This window comes from Podarcis tiliguerta, assembly GCF_965153285.1.
Source record: "Podarcis tiliguerta genome assembly, chromosome: 4".
In the NCBI taxonomy this organism is placed as follows: domain Eukaryota; kingdom Metazoa; phylum Chordata; class Lepidosauria; order Squamata; family Lacertidae; genus Podarcis; species Podarcis tiliguerta.
Genome location: NC_139537.1, coordinates 73833947 through 73857841, shown reverse-complemented (window position 1 = coordinate 73857841; position 23895 = coordinate 73833947).

The window sequence follows — 23895 nt, the reverse complement described above, 5'->3', positions numbered from 1 at the left end:
GCTGTGGGTTATTTGAACCTGGGTTGCTCAAATCAAGTCCCAATTCGCCAGCACCACAGTTCTAAATCTCTCTCTCTCTCTGCACAACTTAGAAACAGGGCTTACAGTCAGACCGAGAGAAATGCAGCATCCATTCTTTGGTGATGCTATGTAACCAGGAGACAATATGTAAGGGTTCTTCTTAAACATGAGCATCGCATTGAGTCATCACTTGATCATTCAGTATTCTCTGTCTAAAAAATATTCTGCTTGAGTTGGCATCATGCAATATGGAAGTCCAGTCTGTGATGACGAATTGGCATCCACACATGCAACAATCACTTGATGCTGCTTGCAATGAGTGCTTGACATGCACATGTGAACTGGGGCTAATGCTGCAATATGCATCCCTAGGGAAGAAGCAAACTGAAAAGCAAACAGCCGAAGCAGCACCAGAATGGAAAATCACCTGGATACAACTGAAGAATAAAAACTCAGCAGAATCAAAACAGCAGAATCATGTAATGCAATCTCTCTTAAAAGATTGGACCACTTCAGATTATCAGGAGTGGCAGGAAAAGCGGATGGCATGCTTGGATTTTCCCCAAATAAAAGCATTCCCCCAACAGAAAGCAGAGGTGTCAGGAAAAAGGACACACTCAGCTAAGTCCTTTTCCTGACAAGATAGCTCTATATGTGTGAGAAGGCAGTTGTCCTTCTATCTATCAATCTTGTGCCGCTGTGGTAAGATTTGGCCTGTATCCATATCTGTAGTGTTTGGAAGCAGCCCAATCTGTTTTGGATCCGTTCTGTGTTGTTCCAATCTGACCCAACCCAGTAATGTTAAAGATTATACTGAATCATCCTGATTCACCTCTTTATTTTGGATATATGCAGAGCTGATGCTATATATCTATATGAAAATTTCAAATGTGCAATCTCTGACCTATAGTTTGAACTGGTACACACCATCAAAAACATGCTTCTCTCAATAGGGTACGACTATGTACATTAAAAAGAGAGAGAAAATGTTCCCTTTTGTGGAAACGGTGTTCATCTTATATAATGCACATACTATACTTGATAATCTTGTCATTATATATCAACACTAAATAAATAAAATAAAATAAAAAATCAAACAAAATCCCACTCTTTGAATCCGCAGTGTCATTTAGGCAGGCTTTGAGGGACAAAGGCCTATCATAAGAATGAGCAGTTGGGTCGCTCAATGGTAGCAGAGATGATTTTTTTACCAGGGGTCAGCAACCCTTTTCAGCCATGGGCCGGTCCACCATCCCTCAGACCATGTCAGGGGCCAGACTATATTTTGAATTTTTTTTTAAAAAATGAACAAATTCCTATGCCCCACAAATAACCCAGAGATGCATTTTAAATAAAAGGACACATTCTACTAATGTAAAAACACGCTGATTCCTGGACCATCCGTGGGCCAGATTGAGAAGGCGATTGGGCCACATCCGGCGCCCTTAGGTTGCATACCCCTGATTTTTACCAGTGAAGTAATGCCCATTACAGTCTAAAGACATGGGCCTTGGTATGACCATTAAATCCAACATTTAAAATCCCCTAACTGCACCAGTGCTTTTGATCACACTTACTATACATGTGTGTCAAACATCAGCTTGCTGCAATTTTATTTATTTTTGATGCATTTTTAAAATATCCCAGCCTTACTCCCACAAGAACCCAGGGCAGGATATAAACATTGTACACATGATAAGCACAGTAGCACTAAGGCATAATCTCCTTTCCTTTCCCAAACAGATTATCAAGAGCCTGAAAGAAGGAAGAGGATGCTTAGAGTATATTACATTTTATTGGACAAATGGAGACAAAAATGCATTTGTGTGTTTGTTTGTGTGTGTGTGAGAGAGAGAAAATGGAGGGGTGAGAGGCAGAGAGCACCACAAAAAGCCGCAACAGGTACACAGCCTGCCTTTCCACACATAGATCCCTGGGCTGGATTTTCTTCCATTTAGGTATTGGATGTACCCCAAAAGCAACCAGCCTCATGGGTGGTACAGACAGCATTCCACTCTGTGCATGGGAAAAAAGTACTTCTGTGTGTGGATGGTTACTGAATTGATCGGCGCCCCTGTCCTATATGCAGTTGATGGTGCAATTTGCCCAATTAGGATTCCATTTGCCCCAGAGAGTATCCCAAAGCTTTGGAGTGGGTCAAATGGGGAGGATGTTGATATAACTTAGAGGTTAAGTGAAAATCTTACCTCATCTTCACCACTGAGAATGGCTCAGGAATTCCTGTGCCAAGGGCACTTGGCACAGGAAACGGGAGCATGGCCTTTATACAGAACGAAGTCTCTGAGGAGGAAGTTATACAGTAACTTGAGAAACTCAAGTGCCATAAATCACCACATGGTCAGTTCTGAAGGAACGAAAGTGTGGAAAAAGCAGAGCTACTGACAAGGGCATGCAGCATTTCCTTAAGAGGAGGAGCTGCTTCAGATGAGGGAAAGGAAAGACCTGATACAACCACCCTGTGCAAGAAAGAGAAAAGGGATGAAAAACACCTCAGGAAGCTTAAAAAGATGGCTACCAGCAAACAACACCTCAAGAAATAATAGCGCAAACATTACATGGCTGCTTTAGAACTCTCAGAGTTGTTTTCTAAACTCTTATATTTCTCATGGGGAGGGGGAAGATAAAACAGTAGAGTGAGTTGCTATTTGAGAATTGTAGTTCAGCTTGTTGACTCAAAGCCATTGCTTATCACAAACCCAGGAGATACCATCTACAAGAGAGAGCATTATTTTTTTTAAAAAAATGGTTTCACAAGTCCCTTTGTCGCTAACAGCGAAACAGTGGTAGGAAAAAAACCACACCAGCTGCTTGCCATAAGAAAGGCTGCACTGATTGAGGACCAGCAGGACCAGCTAATTAAACAAATGCAGAAAAAGCAACTATTTTTCTTTTCACTTCCCCACTTCTCAGGAAGCAGTGAAGAGGAAAGGAAAAGGAAAGTTTAAAAGTAAGGTAATGGTTTTGTTAGGACTGACTGAAACATCACAATGTTATACAGTGGTACCTCGGGTTACATACACTTCAGGTTACATACGCTTCAGGTTACAGACTCCGCTAACCCAGAAATAGTACCTCGGGTTAAGAACTTTGCTTCAGGATGAGAACAGAAATCGTGCTCTGGTGGCGCGGCAGCAGCGGGAGGCCCCATTAGCTAAAGTGGTGCTTCAGGTTAAGAACAGTTTCAGGTTAAAAACAGACCTCCAGAATGAATTAAGTTCTTAACCTGAGGTACCACTTTACACAACTTTTGAGGTGTTCAGGAAACTTTTTCAAGCTGGATGTTAGAACAAAATGCGGTCAGGGTGGGGAAAGCAAGCAAGTCCCAGAGACTTCATTTTATTAAGACGGTGTGCAAGAGGAGTTGTGCAAACTTATAGCCTCTAGCAGATTTTATGCGGCACTACAGGCTACTGTGCCAAAGAAGCGTCTTTGCTACTTCCCTAAAAAACACCCATTATTCCTTCGTTGTTTCTTGGCAACCCTGGGTGCAACCTGAAACATACTTGGTGCCTAGCAGAGACTAGCCTAATTAAATCTTCACAATGGCTACAAACAGCAGACTTTGAAACATTAACAAAATACACTACCTCTTCCCCTTCCCTTCCCAACCTGTTTTCTTTTCTTTCTTTTTGTAAATATCCAGTCTGAGCAAGAGCTCAGGAGAACTGGAAAGCTTGCTCACAGTTCTGTGACCTGTTGTTTGGCCCTTATAAAGGTATTCATCTGCTGTAGCTTTAGGGTGAACATGGCTATCTACATAATTTTTGTGTTCCAGGTTTGAAGGTTGCACCTGTGGTCCTGGCTTCACTGTCAGGAGACTGCTGGCTTTCTGTAACTCTCAGTAAAACAAAGTAACAATAACATTCAGTGGCAACCAGTGGCATCTCACTCACTACTGAGGTAATTTTGTCGGAACCTTATATGGCCAGTAGTGGTTGCAGAAATCGGCCTACACCACAATGAGTTTGGAAGGATATGTGTTTACAATGGACAGATGCTCTACCACTGAACTATGGTTTTCCCCTCAAACCCTTTAAAACAGAATTTGGTCAACCTAAGGGCAACTTTCTGAGGACTGCGTATCAGTGGCAGATTGGACCAGAAGCAAAACATGGGCAGAGCAATAAATGGGTTGTATCCAATTTAGGACTCAGCAACATTAGTTTCAAAAAAGCACAGTGGTGCCTCGCAAGACGAAATTAATTCGTTCTGCGAGTTTTTTCGTCTTGTGAATTTTTCGTCTTGCAAAGCATGGTTTCCCATAGGAAATGCATTGACAGTTTTAAGAAAAAGGCGCAAGACATTTTCGTCTTGCGTAAGCAAGCCCATAGGGAAATTTGTCTTGTAAAGCAACTCAAAAAACAAAAAACTCTTTCGTCTTGCGAGTTTTTCGTCTTGCGAGGCATTCGTCTTGCGAGGTACCACTGCATTTTAAATGCGTTATAACACTGTGACACCAAATGGTGCTGTAGAGTTTGATCCTTCGGCAACGTGATTTTCCATTATGAGCTTTACAACGCATTTTCTTGAAACGTTTTTTTTAAATGTGTCTAGATCCAGCCTCAGTCACTGCATGGACAGAATGTTTTCTGCAAGTGCAATGGAACTTTGCTCTCCCTCCTCCCTCCAGCTCCGCACCAGATCTGATCTTGGGGATTCCCCCAACCCTCCAGGGCAGATTTGGGAGGAGGCACAAGGTTTGTGTGTGTAGGGGGAAGAAGAGAAAGAGGGAGTTCCATTGAAGTTGTGGAAGCTGTTCCATTCATGGAATGATACTACCTGATGTGACTCGTACCTTTGAATAGCAAGCTAAAATCCCAGACACATAAAACTCACTACAGTGGTGCCCCGCAAGACGAATGCCTCGCAAGACGGAAAACCCGCAAGACGAAAGGGTTTTCCGTTTGCAGAGGCGCTTCGCAAGATGAATTTCCCTATGGGCTTGCTTTGCAAGACGAAAATTGACGAAAATTTTTGAGGTTTTTCCCCGCTCCAAAACCCCTTTTTCTGAAGCGCTAAGCTGCTAAAAGCATTTTAGCAGCAAAACTGCTAATCCCTTAAGCCTTAAAAAGCCGTTTTTAGCCCTTAAACTGCCAATAGCGCTAATAGCGCTACTCCGCTAATGGGCTTGCTTCGCAAGACGAAAAAACCGCAAGACGAAAAGACTCGCGGAACGGATTCTTTTCGTCTTGCGAGGCACCACTGTATGTATTTATACATACACACATCCATTTACATCCTCAATCCAGGCAAGCAAAAAGCATTGTTACAGTTCAGGGATATATTCCAGTGAGGCACAAACACTTGAGGAGGGCATGGAGCAGAACTACTGAGGGTGTCACCTGAGGAGGATGTATGGCTTAGAACAGGCATAGGTAAACTTGGCCCTCCAGATGTTTTGAGACTACAATTCCCATCATCCCTGACCACTGGTCCTGTTAGCTAGGGTTGATGGGAGTTGTAGTCCCAAAACATCTGGAGGGCCAAGTTTGCCTATGCCTAGCTTAGAAAGAGCCCTGAGGAAGGAACAGAAAGAGTTGGAGGGCCACATTTGGCCCTGGGACTTACATTCCCCACTCTCCTGCCTTAAAGATACTACAGAAATAATTGCCTGATGAGGGACAGTCATCTGTTGAAAGAAAGAAAGAAAGAAAGAAAGAAAGAAAGAAAGAAAGAAGATGTCATTCTCTTCAGACATTGTTGGGTTGTAAGAGCTTACAGTAGAGGTAGAAAACAGCCATTGTGGCCTTAGTCTCCGGGAATTTTTCTATCCCTTGTTTAATCATCCAAGTTGCAAACATGACATGATGGTTGGCAACATCAACCCCGCCATGTGGGAATTCCTTGCAGACAACCACAGTGCTTGGAGACAGACAGGTCATGAATCCATAGCAGTGACCAGAGGAGGAATGACTGCTGGAAGGAGTGCAAAGAGAAGAAATGTCATGGTGCATCTACAGTGGCACAACCGGACGCCTTCATCTGCCCCAGCTGCAACCAAACATGTCGCTCCTGTATTGGTCTCTAGAGCAAGTGCTTCAACTTTCCAGTAGTTTGACTTCATCCTCAAAGGTGGTTTCTGACAGATGGATGTCAACAAAAATTGCTGCTGCTGACCAATGCCTCCTGTGGGAGTAAGTTTCATGGTCAAAACTATGCACTAATCTGTTTTATATGTTTTTAAATGTTGTTGTTTTAAACTGTTGTAACCCACCCTGGGACCTTATGGAGAAGGGAAGACAAGGAACTCAAAGAGTAAAACAACAACCTAAAAGACTAATAAAATTCATTATGGCATAAGCCAAAATAGAGGGCTAACTCTTCCCCCTTTGAAAAATGGTTCCTTTCCAAAGAATCATCCTAAACAAATTAATCCAAAGCTTTTCATCCTAGTTTAATAACAGCTCTTACACCAAATCCCAACTCCAAAACTACCTTGAACAGCACTCTGGAGTGTGTTTGGGATACGAAATCATTGGCACTGAGTTCAATTTCAGGAGATCCAGAGTTTTAGCTTTATATGATGGGCTCTGGGGATATCCTTAGATGTTAGTATATAGAATGATACCACCGATAAGATGAAAAATGTCTGGCAGGTGGAAAAGACATAGTAGTTTTGCCATTTATCTCTGCCCCTTCATGCCCAGTAATAAATCAGGTCATGAATGCTGCTAAACGTATTGCTGACCAATCTTTGATTAAATCCAAAACTACCAAGGAATGAATCTCAATGCACCAATGTTCAGGGTGGTTGTAATAACCCAGCACATGATGCCAAAAAATCATTCTCAGATACATTTTACAACCTAGCAGCCCTCAGACGTTTCCATCTTTGGTTTGTTCTGACTTCTGAGGGATAGCTGTGGGAAGATATTTGGTCAGTGAAACTCCTAGGAGAGTTCCTGGGTCAATCCCTAAGTGAAGCAAGGAAGACACTGGAGGAGTTCTGGTTTTTCTGTGAGGAAAAAGATTTCAGGAGTAAGAAAGAATTACCTAAGTGACATTTAGCTCGTAGAGTGTAACATTTTTCTCTAGAAGGTGGAATGTTTGCAACCAGAAGAAAAAGAAGAATCTGGAAGGATTTCATTTACTAAGATAAGGAAATGTTCAAATTGTGATTTAGGAAATGTTGCTGAGAGAAGTCGGCTGAAGGTACCATTACTCTCTTTCCTAGAGTTCCCTTTAAATTTTGTTAATTCTTCCCACTAAGGAATTGATTAGGTTTCCCATTGTACACATGTTTACACGGGTAGAGAAATTGACACAGGATTAGCAGAGGGTACCCAGAAGGGAAGTTATGATTCAGAATTCATAGCAAATCTTTGTTTACTGGAACAATGCAAATACATTTTAAGCTAGTAGCTCTAATTGATTATTGTGAACGGGTTTATCAAATTGGTTTTGAATAACCCAGCACCTGACAGTAGGCAAAAGAGCTTAATGGTGTGTAATGACTGGATATCTTAGCTGAGACTTTGCTGCCATTTTGAATTCAAGCGAGATGGAGGGCTGGGCATTTATTTTAGAATATTTTATTTATCATCTTAAATGATATTACATAAAAAAATAAAAAATGGAAGACAGAAAAAACCCAAACCAATGACATGAAACTATACGGAGAAGCTATAAATTAACAGAACTGATATCATGAATAAAATATGTTAATATTGATGTCATTATTGTTTTTGAGTTGTGGATTGTAAACCTCCTTGAATTTCTTTGAGAATTTGTTAGGCTATAATTTTTAGTCTAAATTTTAAAAAATCAGATAGAAATAAATAACAATCAAATGCATATTTCCAAGATAAAACACAACTAACAAAATGTAAATATTAAACAAGATAATAAATGGAACTGGAAGCAAAAAGTATAAATAACAAATGAGACTTTGCCAGTACTGGAACTGAAAACTCTTAACCATACAGAAATATTCAAAGAACCATAGAATCAGAGTTGTAAGGGACCACAAGAATCATTTAGTCGAGTGTTTTCCAAACTTGGGCCTCCAGCTGTTTTTGGACTACAATTTGCATCATCCCTGATCACTGGTCCTCTAGTTAGGGATGATGGGAAATGTAGTCCAACAACAGCTGGAGACCCAAGTTTGGGGAATCCTGATCTAGTCCAACCCCCTGCAATCTTTTGCTCAACGTGAGTTAGAATCATAGAATCATAGAGTTGGAAGAGACCACAAGGGCCATCGAGTCCAGCCCCCTGCCAAGCAGGAAACTCCATCAGAGCACTCCTGACATATGGTTGTCAAGCCTCTGCTTAAAGACCTCCAAAGAAGGAGACTCCACCACACTCCTTGGCAGCAAATTCCACTGTCGAACAGCTCTTACTGTCAGGAAGTTCTTCCTAATGTTTAGGTGGAATCTTCTTTCTTGTAGTTTGGATCCATTGCTCGGTGTCTGCTTCTCTGGAGCAGCAGAAAACAACCTTTCTCCCTCCTCTATGTGACATCGTTTTATATATTTGAACATGGCTATCATATCACCCCTTAACCTCCTCTTCTCCAGGCTAAACATGCCCAGCTCCCTTAGCCGTTCCTCATAAGGCATCGTTTCCAGGCCTTTGACCATTTTGGTTGCCCTCCTCTGGACACGTTCCAGTTTGTCAGTGTCCTTCTTGAAGTGTGGTGCCCAGAACTGGACACAGTACTCCAGGTGAGGTCTGACCAGAGCAGAATAAAGGTAAAGGTAAAGGTACCCCTGCCTGTACGGGCCAGTCGTGACTGACTCTAGGGTTGCACACTCATCTCACTCAAGAGGCCGGGAGCCGGCGCCGTCCGAAGACACTTCTGGGTCACGTGGCCAGCGTGACAAAGCTGCAACTGGCGATCCAGCACCAGTGCCGCACACGGAAACACCGTTTACCTTCCCGCTACAAAGCGGTACCTTTTTATCTACTTGCACTTAGGGGTGCTTTCGAACTGCTGGGGGGGGGGGAAGCTGGGACCAAACAACGGGAGCTCACCCCGCCACGGGGATTCGAACTGCCAACCTTACGATCAGCAAGTCCTAGGCACTGAGGTTTTATCCACAGCGCCACCCGCGTCCCGTGACCAGAGCAGAATACAGTGGCACTATTACTTCCCTTGATCTAGATGCTATACTCCTATTGATGCAGCCCAGAATTGCATTGGCTTTTTTAGCTGCCGTGTCACACTGTTGGCTCATGTCAAGTTTGTGGTCAACCAAGACTCCTAGATCCTTTTCACATGTACTGCTCTCAAGCCAGGTGTCACCCATCTTGTATTTGTGCCTCTCATTTTTTTTGCCAAGGTGCAATACTTTACATTTCTCCCTGTTAAAATTCATCTTGTTTGTTTTGGCCCAGTTCTCTAATCTGTCAAGGTCGTTTTGAAGTGTGATCCTGTCCTCTGGGGTGTTAGCCACCCCTCCCAGTTTGGTGTCATCTGCAAATTTGATCAGGATGCCCTTGAGTCCATCATCCAAGTCGTTGATAAAGATGTTGAATAAGACCGGGCCCAAGACAGACCCCTGTGGCACATATTGAGTTGAATAGGATCAATATGTGAAACATAGTTAGAAGGACATAGGGCTCTAATTTGCTTTGAAAACTAATCTTCCAAGCATTTATAAATAGAGCTAATTTTTCAGTGACCCTGTGTACCTAGTTCCTTGAGTAACTTCTTGAGAAATAAGTCCATTTCACTAATGGATAAGATATACCTGATTCTTTCTATCCTGTCTCAGTGTGCTGGAATCAGTACATATTTCTAGTATGGAGCTATGAATACAGAGAGGTAGGTATTTAGCTGGAGGTGGCTGAACTGAAAGCACTGGCTATGTGAGTGCGCAATCTTCTGCAGGATTAGTAGGCATGGTGCGGCTGCTCGCTTCAGGAGCCTGCCCACATCCAATATGATCTGTTTGTATATTTGCCGCTGGTACAGAGATGTCTTAGGTCTCCAATGCTTTCTCACCACAAGTGGTAACACACTGAAAAGTGGCCTATCCCTGGGTCTTTGTTTGTAACAATGCGAATAGTTGTTAACTTAAGAGCTCTAATTTATGACTCTGTAATGATAGGATGAAGGTGCACCAGAAGCTTGTAAAGCTAGTAAAACATAGGTAGATATAAAACTACTCAAGCTTTTCTCACACTTTCAAGAAAATGCACATCTGATTCAATGTAAAGGAGTTTCTGCACAGCAAGCGTGTTGTGTTCATAGCCTTCCATGAGTGCCCCGACCTGATGGTTTTATACCCTGCTTGCACAAATAGACCCCTAACTAAATTCAGAGAGATCACATAGGGACAGTTGCTTAAAAGTCCACCCAGTTCCTGTGGTGCCACTGTATTGTCACCTCAGAAAATCGACCTTTTGTGAATCAAGTGCAAATATCGATACTGCACAGGAGAGCATTAGTCAGTGCTTTTTTCCCTAGTCCCAAAGGTTCTGGAACACACTTCCCTGAGAAGACCCACCCCAGAGCCCAAAGAGGATATCTTCGGACTGTGTGTATGTCTTTGTGAGCCAGAGGCAGCCTCTGTCAGCCTCCGTTCATGGGGCTGCCTCTGCCGCCTTCACACAGGTGGGCTTCCTCTTTCTCCCAGGAGTCCATGTGTAGGCTGTGGAGGCGGAGGCAACCCTGTAACAGCATAGCATGGGCAGTGGCGTAGCTACCCACTTGGGTGCCCAGTGCAGGGCGCACATCCTGCAGCCGGGGGCGGGGTGAGCTGCCCATGGGGGCGGGGTGAGCCAAGACAGGGTGCGCTGTGTGGAGCCTCTCCACAGCCTTCCCCTCAGCTGTAGGGCAGCTGAGGTGGTGTGCAGATGCAAGCCCCGCGCTGGCTTGCAGTCAGTCCGGCCACCTCCCCCCCAGGAGAGACGCATGGCTCAGGCACGCTGCAGGCCCTGCGGTGTGGGGCCCAGTGCCCCCCACCTCACCTAGCTACCAGTGGCGTAGGAAGGGGGGTGCGGGAGTAATTTTTCAAAAAAAGGTGTCATGAGCCCAATTTTTTATTTTATTTTAAAAACACGTTTTTGCCATTTTGTCACCCCTCTCAGTGATGATACCCAGGGCGGCCTGCACCCACCGCACCCCCTTCCTATGCCACTGAGCATGGTGGGGCCCACAGGGGAAGTTGCCCTTGGGGGCAAAATCGTTAGGATGCGTAAAATCTCAACACTTGGTGTTGCCTCCAAACAGTTGCATGCTCCCGCTGCTGGACTCCGTTGAAAATGGCTTCTCCATACGAACCAGGAAGTAACCTCTCCAGATGATAGAATGACTCTTCTTTTCTTATCTCTGCTGCTGCAATCTCCTTGGTGACGCAGATGCTGTAAAGCAGTTGAAGGCACGTGCAAACCCTGTCTGTTTCCCTGCCTTCTCTCTCCTCCGTGTGGCCCCGCGTCCTGGCAACCCATGTTACGCCACTGGACCCATCCACTGGGAAACTAGTGTAGCAGCTCTGCCCCACACAGTGGCTCATTTCTGTGCCTAAAATAAAATGCCCACCATTACTCAGTAGCTGCGTGTATATATATATATATATATATATATATATATATATATATATATATGCTTTTTGGTGGGTGCCAAACATTCACTGCTAATCATAATCCCACATTTTACGTTTCCCCTGCTGTCTGCTCAAATTTTCATTCCGAGAATGGCACAGTGCACACCAAAGCTGGCACCGAGAAGGACAAACAGCTTAAGGAACACTTTACAGTCTTTCCTTCCTTTGAGCAAAAGTGGTATAAGAAGGCTTCCCTGGCCACTTCTGCTTCCTTCCTGGCCTGCCTTTACCCTGAGACTTGAGAGGGGTTGTGCTATTTATTATGTGCTGGAAAGCGAAGAATGTTGCCATAGATGTGTGTGTGTGTGTGAGAGAGAGCGGACACACACAAACACACATTAGAAACCAAAAATAAAAAAGGAAAAGTAGGAGAGATTGAAAAGCAATTTCCTTTTAAGGTGTAAATTCCTCATTTTCCACATAAAAGTACAGGAATTAAGTGCTAAATCCTACTTTACCAGTTGGACCCCTGAAAAGAAGTGCAGAAAATAGAGTTACTGTTTGGCTTCAATTCACGTCTCCTGAAAGCCCTCGTATGCAAAATTACACTGAAATGGCCCGGATTTTTTCAAAGCCATCCTGCTGTTTGGGCTGACTTTTAAAAATGAAGCCTTGTCCAGCTTTATTTGTGTGGGTGGTTCATATTTTGTTCTGCCTGCTCTATATCATTTTCCTTCTCCTGCCATTAATCTTCGGTGACTATTCCATAGGGCTGTTTTACCCCCTTTTCTGCATGTATCGCCCAGAGTGAAATTCGCGGGCTGAAAGATGAACATTCTCCCTGTATCGGTGTTTGCTTCAAAACCGGGCGGCTTTTGTGACCCAGCACACTGGGGTGTTTTGTTTTTGTTTCTGCTTAAGAAAAAGCTCGGCTGCAATGTGAGGAGGTCAAGACACAATTTGACAATTGTATGCTGCATAACCTGGGCAAAAATGGGTGGCTTATTTCTCTGAGAAAGATAGTGCAATTAGTGTGTGTGTGTGTGTGTGTGTGCACACGTTGGGGGAGGGAAATGAAATGAATGTGAGGATTTTTTAAAAAATAAAAGAACCCATTAAAGGCAAAAATGATAGGCTATGCACGGTGGTTTGTGTATAGCACAGGGCATGTGGGAACACCTCAGATTTCGGTTTAATGCCCTCTAGAGGCCTACACAGAAGCCTATTCTGTTTCATAACAGTGAAGCTTTTGATCAATTAAAGAGCACGTGGAAAATAAATAATCCTTCAATGGGTTCCTAGGAATGCTTCTGGGAAGGATAGTGCCCTCCCTGTAAGGCCTTGAAGTGGTAGATGATCTAATTAAATGCACTGAAGTATCTAACTATAGTAGAATAAACATACTATATTTAAATAGGAACGTAATATATTACAAAAATATAATTCTAAATCCTCTCTCTCTCTCTCTCTCTCTCTCTCTGTGTGTGTGTGTGTGTGTGTATGAGACGCAGAGAAATTAGGTCCAGTTTGGATTTTAATTCTAATTTATATTTTCCAAGGCAGTACGCAAACAGATATGTGCCTATCCTTTGAAATTCACACATTTCTGAATTTTGTGAAGCAGTTCAACCAAATTTTGTCAATATATTAGGCACATTAGATAATAATAAAATAATAATAATAAAATAATAACAACAACAATAACAACAATAACAACAACAACAATAACAACAATAACAACAACAATAACAACAGCAATAACAACAACAACAACAACAACAACAACAACAATAACAATAACAATAACAATAATAGTACTCCACCCACCTGACTCTCTCTCTCTTCCCTCTCATCTATCTATATCTATATATCTATGACACGCAGGCACTCACACCCTCACAATTTTAAAAATAAATTTTAAGAAAGGTAGTGCTTTTGGGATTTTACTGAAACATAATCCTTCATCCTGCTACAGGATGATACATAAAGCCACATGTTGGAATTGTGCTTCTCCAAATTGCCATAATTTCAATCAATCAACCAACCAATCAATCAATTGCTTTATTATGATTATTATTATTAGCCCTCCCGCCGCTAATGTACATTTACTTCCTTGCACTCCACACAAAAGCTCCCTCAGTTGCATGTAGAGACTCTCATACCAATGTAGAAAACTACCTGAACACTTTGCACAGGTGTGAGACCTCTGTTGCAGCTCAGGCTCTAGAATATGACAGGCGTTGCTGCAATCATTAAGGCCCTTTTAGGACAGGATAGGGACAGAGGATGGGTTGGGGATAAAGAAGCATCCAAATGGCCGTTCATCAGCGCTGGAGCCAAGAACTGTGGCGCAAGATGAACTACTGTTTGTGCTACAACAGCTAAAGCCAATTTATAAGATCAGGCTGCCAGACTGTTTGGCTGCCAACATACTAATCTCCTGCTGTTTGCTTCTTGGGATGCTTTGTAATGTGGGCCGCTGGGAGTAGGAGTCTCAGGCAATGGCTGCAAATGGGAAACCCTCAATTTCTTGCCTGTTTAAACCTGGCTTGCACAATTTGTGGCCCACGAAGCTAAATTTAGTCCACCAGTCATGCACTGGGGCCTGTCACAGGCCCGGCAATCCGTCTGTTTCTGCTGGGAAGAACAAACAGGAGGCTGATTGAGCCAATGGAGGGCCACTCTGCATGGCTGACAGGCTGCGTTCAGCCTGGGGGAATCACACATTTCAAAAGTATTGGGTAACATTTCAGAAAAACATAATTAGAAGGGTGGTTTTTTATTTTTTTTAAAAATGAAATGCAGTGGGACTCAAGACTGCCTGACACCCTTCCTCACAACTCAAAACATATGCGAACTGTTTGTGGTTATTCAGATGTACAGAGAGGCAAAAAAAGAAGAAATGCAATGAAGAAATGGAGGACAAATAGATTCTCAAAAGTACTAAATACCAGTAAACTACAAATGTCCCTGTTTTCCAGGGACAGTCCAGGATTTACAGAAACTGTCCTGATTTCTTTGTTGATCCCAGAATGTCATGCTTAGGTAAAGGTAAAGGGACCCCTGACCATTAGGTCCAGTCGTGGCTGACTCTGGGGTTGCGGCGCTCATCTCACTTTACTGGCCGAGAGAGCTGGTGTACAGCTTTGGGGTCATGTGGCCAGCATGACTAAGCCGCTTCTGGCGAACCAGAGCAGCACACGGAAATGCCGTTTACCTTCCCGCCAGGGTGGTACCTATTTATCTACTTGCACTTTGTGGTTTCGAACTGCTAGGTTGGCAGGAGCAGGGACCGAGCAACGGGAGCTCACCCTGTCGCAGGGATTCAAACCATCAACCTTCTGATCAGCAAGTCCTAGGCTCTGTGGTTTAACCCACAGCGCCACCCGTGTCCCACGCTTTTCCTTAGGACGTCCCTATTTTCATCAGAGAAATGTTGGAATAATCAACCCCCTAGCCAAGGAGATAAGTAACTATACAACCTTTAGAAGACATCTGAAGGCAGCCCTATATGTTTTATTATGTTTTCATAGATTTGGAAGCTGCCCAGAGTGGCTGGGGCAACCCAGTCAGATGGGCAAGGTATAAAGAATAAAATAATTGTTATTATTATGGAATAGGAAGCCCCTATTTTCATTGGAGAAATGTTGGAGGGTATGAAACTACTCCGGCACTTTTGAGAATCCATCTACATCTCATTCCTCTAGGAGGATATCTGCACATGCACAGCAATCGTTTCCTATCACCCCTCATGCTTCAGTGCTGAGTCTTTGCAAATTAGCAGGTGCCAGAGCGAGCCTTGTGATTCCTCACTACAGTGGTACCTCGCAAGACGAATGCCTCGCAAGACGAAAAACTCGCAAGACAAAAGAGTTTTTCGTTTTCTGAGTCGCTTCGCAAGACGGATTTCCCTATGGGCTTGCTTCGCAAGACGAAACGTCTTGCACCTTTTTTTTTTAAACCGCCAATGCATTCCTATGGGAAACCGTCAATACACATTGGTGCTTCGCAAGACGAAAAAACTCGTAGAATGAAAAAACTCGCAGAACGAATTAATTTCGTCTTGCGAGGCACCACTGTATTTTATTATGCCTGCATCCTTCGCTTTCCTTCAAGGAATGTCAGGGTGGTGTATACAGAGTTATTATAAGATGACCCCAGCAGTGGGGAACTTTGAGGTCTCAAATTTCAGCGGTGCCTTGTACGATGCCAAAATTCTGCACTCCTGCCTCTTGCTCTCCAATCTAAATCATGGTTGTGGCGTCTGCTGCAGTGACCCTGAGGCTCTGTGCCCAGTGTGGCTGAACAGGTTGTGCCCCCCCAAATCTGCTTCTGACCCCAGCTAGATCAGACCAGAGGCCTATTGCATCTGGCAATCTCATTCCACAGTGGCCAGCCAGGCACTTGTGGGAAGCCTTGAAGCAGGACACAAGGGGCAATAGCCCTCTCCTGTTGTTCTTCAGTGAATAGTATTCAAATAGAATAACACTCTAGAGTAACACAATAAAAAAAACGAAGATTATGGCCACTGGTCCCATCACCTCCTGGCAAATAGAAGGGGAATAAATGGAGGCAGTGAGAAATTTTACTTTCTTGGGCTCCATGATCACTGCAGATGGTGACAGCAGTCACGAAATTAAAAGACGCCTGCTTCTTGGGAGAAAAGCAATGACAAACCTAGACAGCATCTTAAAAAGCAGAGACATCACCTTGCCAACAAAGGTCCGAATAGTTAAAGCTATGGTTTTCCCAGTAGTGATGTATGGAAGTGAGAGCTGGACCATAAAGAAGGCTGATTGCCAAAGAATTGATGCTTTGGTGCTGGAGGAGACTCTTGAGAGTCCCATGGACTGCAAGAAGATCAAACCTATCCATTCTGAAGGAAATCAGCCCTGAGTGCTCCCTGGAAGGACAGATCCTGAAGCTGAGGCTCCAATATTTTGGCCACCTCATGAGAAGAGAAGACTCCCTGGAAAAGACCCTGATGTTGGGAAAGATGGAGGGCACAAGGAGAAGGGGACGGCGGAGGATGAGATGGTTGGACAGTGTTCTCGAAGCTACCAGCATGAGTTTGACCAAACTGCGGGAGGCAGTGCAAGACAGGAGTGCCTGGCGTGCTCTGGTCCATGGGGTCACGAAGAGTCGGACACGACTAAATGACTAAACAACAAAGAGCAACACTAGAGCAATATATAGCCATCATGGTCAGGAGCTTTTGACAGGAATTTAATTGATAAACTTTTTAGCCCCACTTTTCAACTTCTCTAAATTGGTGGTCTACAGCTTGTCACAGTGAATTCCATGGCCTCCTAATGTCCTGTGTGGAGGACTTCCTTCCTTTCCCAATTCATCATCACAGATTCTTCCAAAGCTATATATGAGTAGGATTTGAACCCAGTTCTTCCACATGGAGATTTTGCATGCCTATTACACCATTGCTTAATACATAGTCACTTTGCCTTCAAGAAGGATGCCGGGTTTGTGCTAAACACATATCTGAGCATGCTGTGTCTTCCATGAATATTTCTAGTTTGGGCAAATCTGTGTGTCTTTGTGTGTATATGTATGCAAAAATGTTCCTAATTATTACAAATGTTGCTCTGAGCTGGATCTGACACCGATCACTGTGGAATTGTTTTAAGATTAGCCTTGTCAAATTTGTTTAAATGGGCTAGGCAAATACATACAAATAATTCAGTTATAGGCAAAATTAACTAATGCTCTTTTTCATGGTGAGCTGCTGTAATGATTTTATATAGCAGTCAAACTATTTAAATACTAATGTTGCCTTCATGCTGTAATCACCACTCCAGTCAGATGTCATTTTTAGCAGCCTATAGGGAATTCCGTCCCTTAATTATTCTTCAATACACAAACCAAGCATTCTTTAATTGGTGTAAATTGAACAGCGTCCCAATGCAAACAAGGAGAGGACAAACTAATCAATGATTCCGTGCATGTCTATTGGAAAGCTATTGCCATTAGATCAAGTAACAAATCCTTAACTCCATCAGCTTCAATTGCGCTACAGTCAAACAAACACTAAGCTAATGCTTTGGTACCATGGTATATGGCCACAATGTGGCAAGACCTAAACCCCGAAAGTTAACATGTGGTGGTGGTCAGTCCATATTTAATGCATTCTAAAAATGTAGAAAATTATGAAGTGAAATAGAAATCGATGGAGCCAACTGCAACAAGACAGGAAAGCGCAGATAGAGCTGAAGACAGAAGCTAAGCCCCATATAAGCACATCTCTTCCCTCCCCACAATTCTTGTGGTAGGCTTGAGGTTTCCCAGAGCTGATTCTTGTTTGTGGTATGGCGAAGTATTGCAGAGGAGCCTATTATATAACCCACAGCCAGGTGTTTTCCCCCAGCCTGGAACTCACAGGAACTCATCTCCAGTACCTCTCAGGTGGGTGCCATTGCCATTACAAGAGAACGAGGGAGGCTATATAGCAAAAATCAACTTTTAAAAAATGACGCTACAATGTTTGGTTCCTTTATTCCATTAAATTCTAGTCTACGTGATCCTGAACAAACATTTGCTGTCAATATTTAATTTTTAAAAAGTCCAACTCAATCAAGTAAATAAAGCATTAGAAAACATAATTTCCTTTCTTTATTAAACTAAATCCATTAAGACTTTAACATAAGTATGAATGGAAAACAAAGGGTACATACTTCTCGAAACATGGAAGCCTGTAGCACATTTGCATTTTAAAATTAATTGCTGACCTAATTATTTGTCAGTAGAGGCATAAATTAAGCAAATATGACTTACAGTAAAGCTTGGAGACACCCACAGGGTTTCTCTCCCCCCCCCCAAGAGTAAATGGCTGCATTGGTCCACTATGACAATCCATCCTTCCTGTCATCTCAAGACCGCAGGAAGAATTTCTGGGAAACTGTACCATATGGAGACATGAGAGAGAATGATGTACTTAGATCTTCTGTACAAAGGAATGATAAGCCAGAAGTCACCAGAGAGAATCAGGAGACACAGACTTTGATTTAAGAAAAGGAGGATGACGCTGCCTATCTCTACTTAGATAACAGTTTCTGTTGCTTATAGCCTGGATGAACACAGATCTATGTAGCTGTCCAAAAGGAAAACAAACCCTCTGACCTCTTCAGCTTGCAAATTATTTGGAATCGAAGCCTGCTCCTTAAAACCAAAGAAATATGTGGAGAGTTGCAAACCACTGAGAGGTCCCAAGGAATGGTCTGGAGGCCAATGAGACCACCAACTTGCTGAAGCTACGCAGGTCTTGGCTTGGTCAGTGCCTGGGTGAGTGGCTGCCTGGAAGCCACAGGTATGCCACCTTGGGTTAGGATAGAAAGAATGAAGGAAGTTAAATGAGCAGCTCTCGTTCAAAAGAGAAGAAAGGCCACTCCTGTCTGTCCCTTTCTTTTCATCTCCATCCTCAGTGGTGCTCCTAGCATTCGTGACCTTAATTTCATAGTGCAATAACAAAGCCAAATATGCAAGGAGCTGCTCTGGCTTTTCATCAGACTGCTGGGGGTAAAGCTGTGCACAGTCACACCCAGTTCTCAGACTGTGGGCTGTCAGGAGTGGCTCAACCAGTCAGGTTGAAGCTACAGCAATAGCTTCCTTGTGGTGGTATCATTGCTTCTTACTAGGAAGTGGAGAAACAAGAAGTTGTGAGTTTGGGGCTGTGTGGGTGCCCTGGCAGGAGCACTGTACTACCTCTGCTGGTCCACCTGCACAGCCCCTACTTTTCTACTACATTGCATTGCCCTCTCCTGGCAAGTTGCAGAAGGGCCACTGCTGGGGAGCTATTGCTGTCGTTTTGTCCCAGCTGGCCAGCTGCTCTTAGCTTAAGATGGGAAATAACCACTTGCTCCGTCTCACATGGTTTCTTTGAGGATATAAAGGGTGGTGGTGATGGAAGAGCACCGTAGAATGATAGAGTTGGAAGGGATCCTGAGGGTCATCCAGTCCAACCCCCTGCAATGCAGGAATCTCAGCTAAAGCAATCCATGACAGATGGGCAACCAACCTCTGCTTCCAAGGAAGGAGAATCCACCACCTCTCGTGAGAGTCTGTTACAGTGTCAACCATGTCAGAACATTATTCCTGATGTTGAGTCGGAATCCCTTTTCTTGTAACTTGAATCCATTGGTTCAGGTCCTTCCCTCTGGAGCAAGAGAAAACGAGCTTGCTCCATCCTTCATGTGACAGCCCTGTAGATAGATGGCCATCATATCTCCTCTCAGTCTCCCCTTATTCAAGCTAGACATACCCAGCTCCTTCATTGTTCCCCATAAGGCTTGGTTTCCAGACCCTTGATCATCTTGGTCGACCTTCTCTGCACACGTTCCAGCTTGTCAATATACTTCTTAAACTATGGTGCCCAGAACCATGTATGTCACATTGTGATGGCATTATAAATCAAGCAATGAAATAAAGCATCCTTAGCATTGCACAGAATTGCTACCCTGACGCCTGCATTTCTTCCCTTTCTTTCTTCCCCCCCTTTTTTTATCTTAGGGGCTGTCGGAAGTCATCTGTAATAGTTGTCCACTCTTAAGACATGTTGCTAAGTGTTTAGGGTTGAACAGCAAGCATTCAGACAAGGCAAAGGAACAGAACACACCCCAACCCATGTGATACTTTCAAAGGGCCCACTCATAAGAGGAGGATCACACTCCGTTCTCATCCTATAGCTACATGAGCGACTCTGCTTCTTTCATTTCATGGCTGCTTCTATCTTGTCATCAGCTGGCACTTGCAACCCAGCGTATAGGATGTTTTTCTGATCTTTTTGCACTCATTAAATACAGCTGTCACAATAGCGAGTACGAGAATGCGTGCCAAACTTTTCTTATGCCACGTCAAAATAAAGCACAAACATTTTTTTTTCCAAAGAAAGAGAGAAAGATCTGAAACCTTTGAGCTTCTTGAGAAATCCGGAAATCCTTTTTATGTTGTTGTTTTTGACAATCTAAATTGTTCCATGGCAACATGCATTAAAATCTCACGGCAGAACAAAACGTCAACCTTCAGAATTATTTTTTTGGGTGAAAGATGCAACAAACAAACAAATAAATGAAACTGCAAAGCTAAACTTGAATTTTAGGAGTATAAAGAGCTTGGCTCTGAAAGTTTTGATAACTGGGGCTTGGGCAATACTGCTGCAGAAGAAACAAGACACTTTGACAACATTGTAATGAATGCTACTGCCCACTTTTTGACTTCTTCAGCTTTGGAAAAGATTCGGGGCTTTCAGCAAAAGCACAACAGTCTGCCATCTGCCCATCACCACCACCAGCAACAGAAGAACATAAGAAGCATTCTGCTGGAACAGGCCAGTGGCTAATCTGGTCCAGCATCCAGTTCTCGCATTGGCCAAAGATGTGCATGAGAAGACCACAAGCAGGATTTGAATGCAAGAACAGCCTCATCTCCTATGGTTTCCAGAAACTGGTATTCAGAAGCATACTGTCTGCCTCTCCCTAAGATCTGGGGAGAGACATTTGCTGCTGCCACCACTACCACCATCCTGCTGTGTTCCAAACCTTCATTAGGCCTCCTCACCATCAGGAAGGTAAGATAAAGGTAAAGGTAAAGGGACCCCTAACTATTAGGTCCAGTCGTGGCTGACTCTGGGGTTGTGGCGCTCATCTCACTTTATTGGCCGAGGGAGTCGGTGTACAGCTTCCGGGTCATGTGGCCAGCATGACTAAGCCGCTTCTGGCGAACCAGAGCAGCGCACAGAAATGCTGTTTACCTTCCCACCGAAGCAGTACCTATTTATCTACTTGCACTTTGACATGCTTTTGAACTGCTAGGTTGGCAGGAGCAGGGACCAAGCAACGGGAGCTCACCCCATTGCGGAGATCCGAACCGCCGACCTTCTGATCGGCAAGTCCTAGGCTTTGTGGTTTAACCCACAGCGCCACCCGTGTCTATTTTATCAGGAAGGCACCAGGAACTATAGGCTGCCGTATGTGAGGAGATCCCCTATCTTCCCAGGGACTAAAACACCTGTAACTGGCTTTGGGTTGGCACAGGTGTGGTGCTATTCTGCCCCATGGAAAGCAAGAGTTGAAACAGAAGCACACCATAACCAGTAACATCCAGACCTGTGGCCAGCATTTTTTGTGGGGAGGGGCTCCCAAGGTGGGACCGTGTGGAAGTGCTGCACTGGAAATGCAGTCTGCACTTCGCAACATTTAGAAATCAGGAGCACAGACTTGCTAACATTATTTTTATTGAGTCGCATTAAAGATGCAGTTCATGAAGTGCAATTAATACAAACAAATTTGGAACAAATGAACAAATAAAGCAAAAGCAAACCGCAGACAAATTTTTAAGGTGACTTTACTGAACGTTATTTGCATGATGATTGCGGCCATCATTGCATTTTTCTAATTGTAAATTGCTTGGAGATTTTTTAAATTATATTTTTATAAATGCAGTTTTTAATAAATGACGAAGCCAGGTTATAAGCATGTGACTGACTGCTGTACAAGTGAGGTAGATGTCAGCAGAGAAATTCAAGGTGGTGTACAAAGAATAAGAATCCAATATAACCCAAAAAAGCACATCATGTAACTGACTTTCATCAATGGCCTCATTTTTAGGAGATGTCAAAATGTCATCATCGATGGTGCCTACCTCAATTCAGGGGGAAGAGGATTCCCAACCAGGAGCACCACAATGGTGAAGGCTATCTCTGGTTTCTCTGCTGGTGGTGGCACTACCACCATCAAGAAAGCATCACCATCTCAATAGAGCAATAGGGATGAGAGTGTGGCCAGAGGTCCCAAGTTGTTCAGGATTTGTAGCTGTGGACCAAAACTGTGAACCTCACTCAATAGGTTATTGGCAGCCAGGGGAATTCTTTTGAGATTGGTGTGATAAGTGTGCAGCAAGGCATCCCAGTGAGTAGCCTGTGCTTGGAGATCAATAAAGCATTAATCTCTCTCGGTCAATAGCCACTGCCTCCCCAAAGCTACACAAACTTGTACTATCCATAAAAACGTGCATTTATCAGAGAGCCATGAGTGGCCACAGCTCTGCACTGAATGTGTGCATATCTAAACTGGCCTTACCTACATATAACACGCAGAAACCCCTTTCCTGAGCTTTGTGAACAGGTTCAAGCATATGGACACAGCCACGGCCTTCTCCTCAACTTCCTGAATAACATTTGGAAGCTGATCAGTGTTGCTGGCAAACTCTAAATTCCAATACCTTGGTAAAATCCATTATTTCAACAAATTTCTATGCTTCGTTTCAATGTGCAAACTGATTTATAGTTCATGTTCGGAGCCTCACTATCAGTCCCATTCTTTGGGGGACTGTGGGAAAGCCCGAGTCTCTTAACCAAGGTTACCCCAAAAATTCATGGTTGAGCAGGGAACGGAGACAACAATCCTAGGTGCATTGCTCAGAGAGAAGGTGGACTCAATGGGTTCATGACCTCTGAGAAGACATTCACAGGTTTGTACTGTGAAATCTGGACCTCAGGTCGAAACCCAGCGCTGTAACCACTGGAGCACCCTGATGCTCTCTCTGTTATGCTCAGTTTAGGTTAAATTATGTTAATTCTAAAAGGATCTCCAGGTATGCTGCAAAAACAGCTTCATTTTAAGTTTTCTCTACCGTGTTGCTGTCTGAATTTTGTTCCCATTGAAATACATGGGCGGAACCTGAACATCAAACACATGAAAGGTTTTGACTTTTCATTCCTATCGTGTATTTTGGTGAGGGGAATTAAATGTCAAAACACAAAAGTGATTATACTTTTAATGGTAAAAAATATATATAATCCCATAATCAGCTCGGTTTTTGATTATTACTTCCAAATTGTAGGGGTTGCAGGGAAAGGGCAAAGGGGTCTTTCTTTGACATTATATGAAATGGAAAGTTGCATGCGCGTATGCCTTTGTACCTTTTAAAGAATTTATGTATTGCCAGCTAGTCCCATTCATTTTGGAACAGATCACGCTTTGGATTTAGAGAGGATTTTGTCAGAGTATTGATACACACACCCAAATAAAATGTGACATATGACATCAACAATGGGTGAAAGTAATTATTCCTAGTGGCTGATCATTCCCAGACATCAGCAATGCTTTCCAATTGCAGGTTTCACCCTTGTTGGTAGAAGAGCTAGGAATGCACGGGGTTGGTTGCCCCGGGTGCAAAATTGTTACGGTGCAAAATTTCAACACCCAATGTCGCCTCAATACAGCTCTCTGCTTCTGTTGCTGGGCTTCATTGAAAATGGCTACTCCATGCAAACCAGGAAGCGACATCTCCAGACAATGGGACGACTCATCTTTTCTTAGCTCTGTGGCTGCAATCTTCTGGGTGAAGCGGATGC